Source organism: Salvelinus sp. IW2-2015, linkage group LG6.1, assembly GCF_002910315.2.
Source record: "Salvelinus sp. IW2-2015 linkage group LG6.1, ASM291031v2, whole genome shotgun sequence".
Classification (NCBI taxonomy): domain Eukaryota; kingdom Metazoa; phylum Chordata; class Actinopteri; order Salmoniformes; family Salmonidae; genus Salvelinus; species Salvelinus sp. IW2-2015.
This window is the reverse complement of record NC_036845.1, coordinates 15,030,343-15,036,491: the sequence shown is the minus strand read 5'-3', so window position 1 is coordinate 15,036,491 and position 6,149 is coordinate 15,030,343. Positions and strand designations below refer to the sequence as shown.

General features: G+C 41.8%; 1 long non-coding RNA gene across 1 annotated transcript; it reads right to left on the bottom strand.

Moving 5' to 3' along the window:
• Positions 1-5,026: 5,026 nt before the first annotated feature.
• Positions 5,027-6,098, bottom strand: LOC111965180 (uncharacterized). The gene is made up of 3 exons (XR_002877481.2): positions 5,978-6,098; positions 5,701-5,782; positions 5,027-5,547 (listed from the first exon to the last, which is right to left on the bottom strand). It is a non-coding gene; the product is annotated as an uncharacterized lncRNA (long non-coding RNA).
• Between the last annotated feature and the right edge of the window lie 51 nt (positions 6,099-6,149).

Here is a 6,149-nt window from a genome sequence, read left to right as displayed (position 1 = left end):
AGTGGCGTACATCAATCTTAAATGGAAGAAGTTTGGGAACACCAAGGCTCTTCCTAGAGCTGGCCACCCGGCCAAACTGAGCATTCGGGGAAGAAGGGCCTTGGTCAGGGAGGTGACCAAGAACCCGATGGTCACTCTGACAGAGCTCCAGATTTCCTCTGTGGAGATGGGAGAACCTTCCAGAAGGACAACCATCTCTGCAGCACTCCACCAATCAAACCTTTATGGTAGGTTGGCTAGATGGAAGCCACTTCTCAGTAAAAGGCACATGATAGCCCACTTGGACTTTGCCAAAATGCACCTAAAGACTCTCAGACAAGGAGAAACAAGATTCTCTAGTCTGATGAAACCAAGATTTAACTGTTTGGCCTGAATGCCAAGCGTCAGGTCTGGTGGAAACCTGGTACCATTCCCACAGTGAAGCATGGTGGTGGCCACATCATGCTGTGGGGATGTTTTTCAGCGGCAGGGACTGGGAGTCTAGTCAGGGTCGAGGAAGAGATGAATGGAGCAAAGTACAGAGAGATCCTTGTTGAAACCCTGCTCCAGAGCGCTTAGGACCTCAGACTGGGGTGAAGGTTCAACTTCCAACAGGACAACGACCCTAAGCACACACTCAAGATAACACAGGAGTGGATTCGGGACAAGTCTCTGAATGAGTGGCCCAATCAGAACCCAGACTTGAACCTGAACGAACATCTCTGGAAAGACCTGAAAATAGCTGTGCAGCGGCGCTCCCCATCCAACCTGACAGAGCTTGAGAGGATCTGCAGAGAGGAATGGGAGAAACTCCCCAAATTCAAGTGTGCCAAGCTTGTAGCGTCATACCCAAGAAGACTTGAGGCTGTAATTGCTGCCAAAGGAGCTTCAACAAAGTATTGAGTAAATGGTCTGAATACTTATGTAATGTGATATTTCAGTTGTTATTTGTAATAATTTTGCCAACATTTCTAAAAACCTGTTTTTGCTTTCTCATTATGGGGTATTGTCTGTAGATTGATCAGGGGGGGAAACAATTTAATTAACTTTAGAATAAGGCTGTAATGTAACAAAATGTGGAAAAAGTCAAGGGGTCTGAATACTTTTCGAATGCACTGTATGTGTTGCTGCTGTTGAAAAAGTGGTGTTAAGTACAGGTCTCTTGAGCAGGCCTTATTCTGTAGAAGGGACTGTAGAGTCCGCTGATTTTCTTTTTAATAAATTAAAACATTATATTTTCTCACTCAAAGCATATAAAACCTCTATGCTGCATACATATGGGTGGGATTGGGAAGCTGTGCTCGTCTAACAAGAGTAACAACTTATACCTTACCTCCTTGCTTTCCTTGGCTCTCTTTTTGGGTGACTTGCAGCTTCTCTCTCACTCTGCCCACTTCATTTCGCTGACAACACTCCACAGTAGTGTTGTGGGTGTCCGACATGGGCATCCTGATGTGAGGGTGTTCGACTAGATGACCCCCTCAAACACTGATTTAGTGACGGAGTACTCCTCAGTGTTAGCCAGCTATGAGAGGTAAGGGACCCCCTGACTGACACACACACAGCATGACCTTGGCCTGGAATGACACACCCAGAAAGCATTGAGAAATCACTGATGGTCTAAAGAAGGACGCAGACGGGGAAGATATATTCATGGACAAACTTCAAGTAAACATGTTTCAAGCTATTTTTAACTCAGTTTGATACAGTGTTGTTTGTACTCAACACATCACAGTGACAACAATGGAAGCTGGTCCAGATCCTGTAGGTTTGAGCTTTACACACATACTCCCCTGCATGTTTCTCTTGTCAGTAGAATAGTGAAGCGGCCAGTCCAGAGTTATCTGCTCCAAAGGTTGTTGTCCCATTCTTACTCCAGTGATAGATGGTGGTTGAGTGGGCTAGCTTTCAACAAAGCAAACAAGATTCAGGGTATCCACCCCTCTCTCACGTGTTTACTACCAGAGATCTTGGGTTCCTTCACATCTAAATAAATATAATAGCTTCATTATAACCTAACACACAACGGTGATTAAGTCGATGATTGCACGCTCATCAAGATTCAAATTACTGCCCTAGTTGGTATTCCTTTGTTAGGACATGCCAGCTCCGATACAAAAGCAATTGGAGTTGTCAGAAGTAAGGTCTGATGAGGTACTAGTCACATCGAAGTCTGTCCAGTGGTGATGTCTTATAAGTACTTCGCATACTGTAGCTTCTCCAAGGGTAAGTTAAGTGACGAAGCTAGGGTCTGATAGGAGCGTTGTCAAGATCCTCTGCTCTTTTGTATGTGTGGAGTCTCCTTCTTCTCCTGAGCGACAGTGATGTTGAGTTCTCCTGTCCCTCCTCCACTGTCCCATGTGAGTTAGGAGAGTTCCAGACAGACATTCCCGCGGGGCGGTTGCAGGTCAGGGTCGCTGTGTTCTCCCTTCTGTAAGAGGAGGAGTCAACACGTGATGGGCTTTCTGGTCAAAGCTGGCAACAGGAAAATAGAAACAAGACTGAGGCTAAGAATCAATCAGGATCGTGAAGATCCACACATAGCAGTGATTTACATTTAGAGGGAATGCTCCCGTATTCATGGTAAATGCACGTTGGCTCAAATAGAATTTACCTTACATTTAATTCACGCTTATAGCAGAAACATATACTCATATAAAGTATTTAAATGCATAGTGCCGGTTCTTTAGAAAAATAAGCACTTTGAAAATGAGACTTGGGGAAATCTTTGGCTTTGTATAATTGATCTACGTATGGTCGCAGTCAGTGTACATGATTAATTTACACCTTAAAGTAATACTCATTGTCACTGTAACTAACCAGTTTAATAGTCATGCTGTACCTGTTTCACTGCAAATTTCATTTTCTTCCTGTGAACTAAATGTACTTCTATTTCCACTGTGTAAATGTTCGAACAGTCTTGAATTGATAGTCTCCATTATCAGTCTTAGTTGATGTCGTTGATGATTAACTTGCCAGTTCTCTTTTCTCAGTCTGTCTCCAGTAGTGACACTCGACTGTCTATAAACCCTCCTGAGCTTAGAGGATTTCTTGAGTGGAAAATAGAGACCGTGGGCGACTTTTATAAGAACGTTTGGTATCAGGGCATTTCAAACCATATTTGCTGAGTGAGCAGGTTTGAAGTCATCAAGGTGAGTGAACGAGAACAGTGGAATAACAGCACATTATCCAGCCTGTTGGTGTTATTCTTCTGCATGAAACTGAAGTGATGTTGATGTGGTTGTGGAGGGTCCTTCATCTGACGGAGGGATATTAATACAGTCATGATAATACAAGAAGCACTGATTACTAACTTCACTTGTTCGTAGAAAAAAATAATATACATAGTATATCTGTTGAGGTTATGCCAAATTTATATAAACAATAGTAGTATAAAAAGGACCTTACTTGGCACGTGTGTTCTCTCTGGTCAGAGAGAGAAGTAGAGCTGCCCGATGAGGACCCAACATCCTGCCTCTACTGCCTCTATAAGTCAATCACAACACCGGGTCTCTCTCCTCTTTCTCTAATTGGTCACTATCTCTGTCTCTGTCTACTGTCTGGAAGCACAAGCACGAGTGTTGAAATAGAATATAAATGTTGTGTGCATAATAAACAACATATTAGCAGTACACATCGGATTATTAATATTTCATTACACCTTTATGAGGCTACATTGGCATTTTCATAACAAACCTTTAGCACTTTTATTCAACTTAAAGATGTATTTTGCCTGTAAGCGCTAGAGAGTGATGTCAAAGAAACATTTATGGTCACAGTTCATATATGCCTTCTTCACATTGCCTCATAAAATTATTTTAACTGCGATTCATAAATCATTTATTCTCTTATGCTATTTAACAACCCTTATGAAGCATGTGTTTAAATCCATAAAATAATAATATTACCATACATTACATAGCCATAATCAAGTTTTAACAGTCATTCAATGTAACGAGGCAAAAAAATATATAGTGGTTCAATAGCTTGTCTTTTGATCCATGCAGAGAATAAGACTGAATCAGCACATTACCTCTCTCTGTGTGCTCCGGTTCCTATTGACTGTGAGCCCTGTGTGATCCCTGATGGTGTAATGGACTGTCACTTCATGTCCCCAGTCTGTACTCCTCCCTCTAAACCTGTGCTGCAATCCAGGAAGTCCCTCCTGTACTGCATACCACCCAGCCATACTGTACTGATCTAGACCATAATCAACCCAAACACATCAACTAACCAATCAAACCCCACCAATCCACACCAATCAACCAATCTCTGATCAACACTGCAATCCCCTGCCTTGTATATTCAGATGCAGCTTTATTTCACTATAAGAAAGTTTCTATAAGATTTCTATTAAAAAATGTGTACATACGTCAAGATGGCTGTTTGTAACATGTGCATGTGAATTATATGGAGAATGCCTTGCATTGGATAGAGACAAGCTGGCAATAGTCTCACTGTTTTTGGTGCCCTCTGTGGTCTGAGACATGAAGCCCTTACCCAATACGAAAGATCTGCTGCAAAAAGGGTACTGCCATATTCTGTAGTAACTGACATATCTATTTCAACTAAACGAGAAATAACTATAGTAAGTATAGTGTACTAAATGCACTTATTATGGGCGGCAGGTAGCCTAGCAGTTAGAGTGTTGGGCCAGATAACCGAACGTGTGCTGGTTTGAATCTAAGGGCCGGTAAAGGGTAAGAATATGCAGGGTAGGGTTAAATGGAGAAGACACATTTTGGTTGAATGCGTTCAGCTGTGCAACTGACTAGGTAATCCCTTTATTATCAACGTTAGAGGCTACTGGGTTGTATTCAATATATATTTCGTGATGGTTCTATACCACAATCTTTCACGAAACAGACATCGCAGACCCACTTTTGAAGATGTGATGATTCCTCTTTCACCGTTACATTATGTTGACTTAAGAACAAGAAGACATGGTAATAATGCAGCTGATCACAGCCTGAAATGGAAGAAATGTGTTGCAACAATGCCTGATAAAGATCAGTAATGTGTAAACTGTCAGATGAAATTTAGGAAACAACACCAAAACTATTAACTACAGTAGTTTCAGTTGAAGAAAAGTCCCATTATCAACATAAAACTTTCAATCTGGATTCTGAAAATGATATAAGAACACATGGCTATATAGTACTGTATGCTATCCCCCACGTTTCTAGCTTAAATTGCTTTGTCACTCACCACCACCCATAATAGCCTTGACGTTGGAATAAAGTGCAGTATCCTCATCTGTCTCTTATGCTGGCTTACTGCTCTCTTTCTCCTAATCCTTCCCCATCATCACTACACCCCTCTCCTCCATCCCCTTTCTTTCTTCTTCTCTCGTTTGATTTTGGCGTACTATGTGGTGATGGTTTTCTTCTCTGCCTCCTCAGGAGTCTTCTTCTTCAGTTGGGAGTAGTTGATAGTGGCACAGTGCACATCCCCTTTGGCAGAGTTTCRTGCAGCTCCACTGGTCTGGGGTTCTGAGTTTTCAGCTCCCTCCATCAGCACCACCTGCAGAGGGGTCTGTTCGCCCCGCACAGCCTGTCCTGCATCTGTCTATGGAGTAGATTACAGAAAGCACTGTGTTATGAGTCTTTTATTAGCTTGGTGGTCCCTGATCTGTTTATGCTGTCTAATCAACTCCTATTGGCATGTCAATGCTAACTGAATGTTGGTAATGCTGAATAAAGAAATTAACTGATACTGCACCTATTAGTATTCACATGCCACCATTTCCACGTTCGTGAATGAGCTTTTGGAGTCTGAGTCCTTTGGGATCCTCTCTTTGCATCTAGGAAAATATTATAAATAAAATGTCTCAATAACTATATGTTGGAGGGGTTAGCAAGCACCTCCATTACAACATGGTGCAATGCATTGTAACTTTTGACATATCTGATACTCTTGATAGGAAATATGAATTTCTAAAGACAATCACCAACACTCATATAACACTAACTGTACTTCAGTAATAGAATGCATGTACCTTTTACATTTCCCTGTCAAACACAGGAAGATACAACAGATTGTGGCTGAGCCAATCACAAATGCAGCAATCAGTGGTGGGTTCAACAGCATAGCCAAGATGTCTTTAGATACTTCCTCTATGAAGAGAACAAAGCATGTATGTTTTTAGGAGTGGCTCACAATACTTTGTA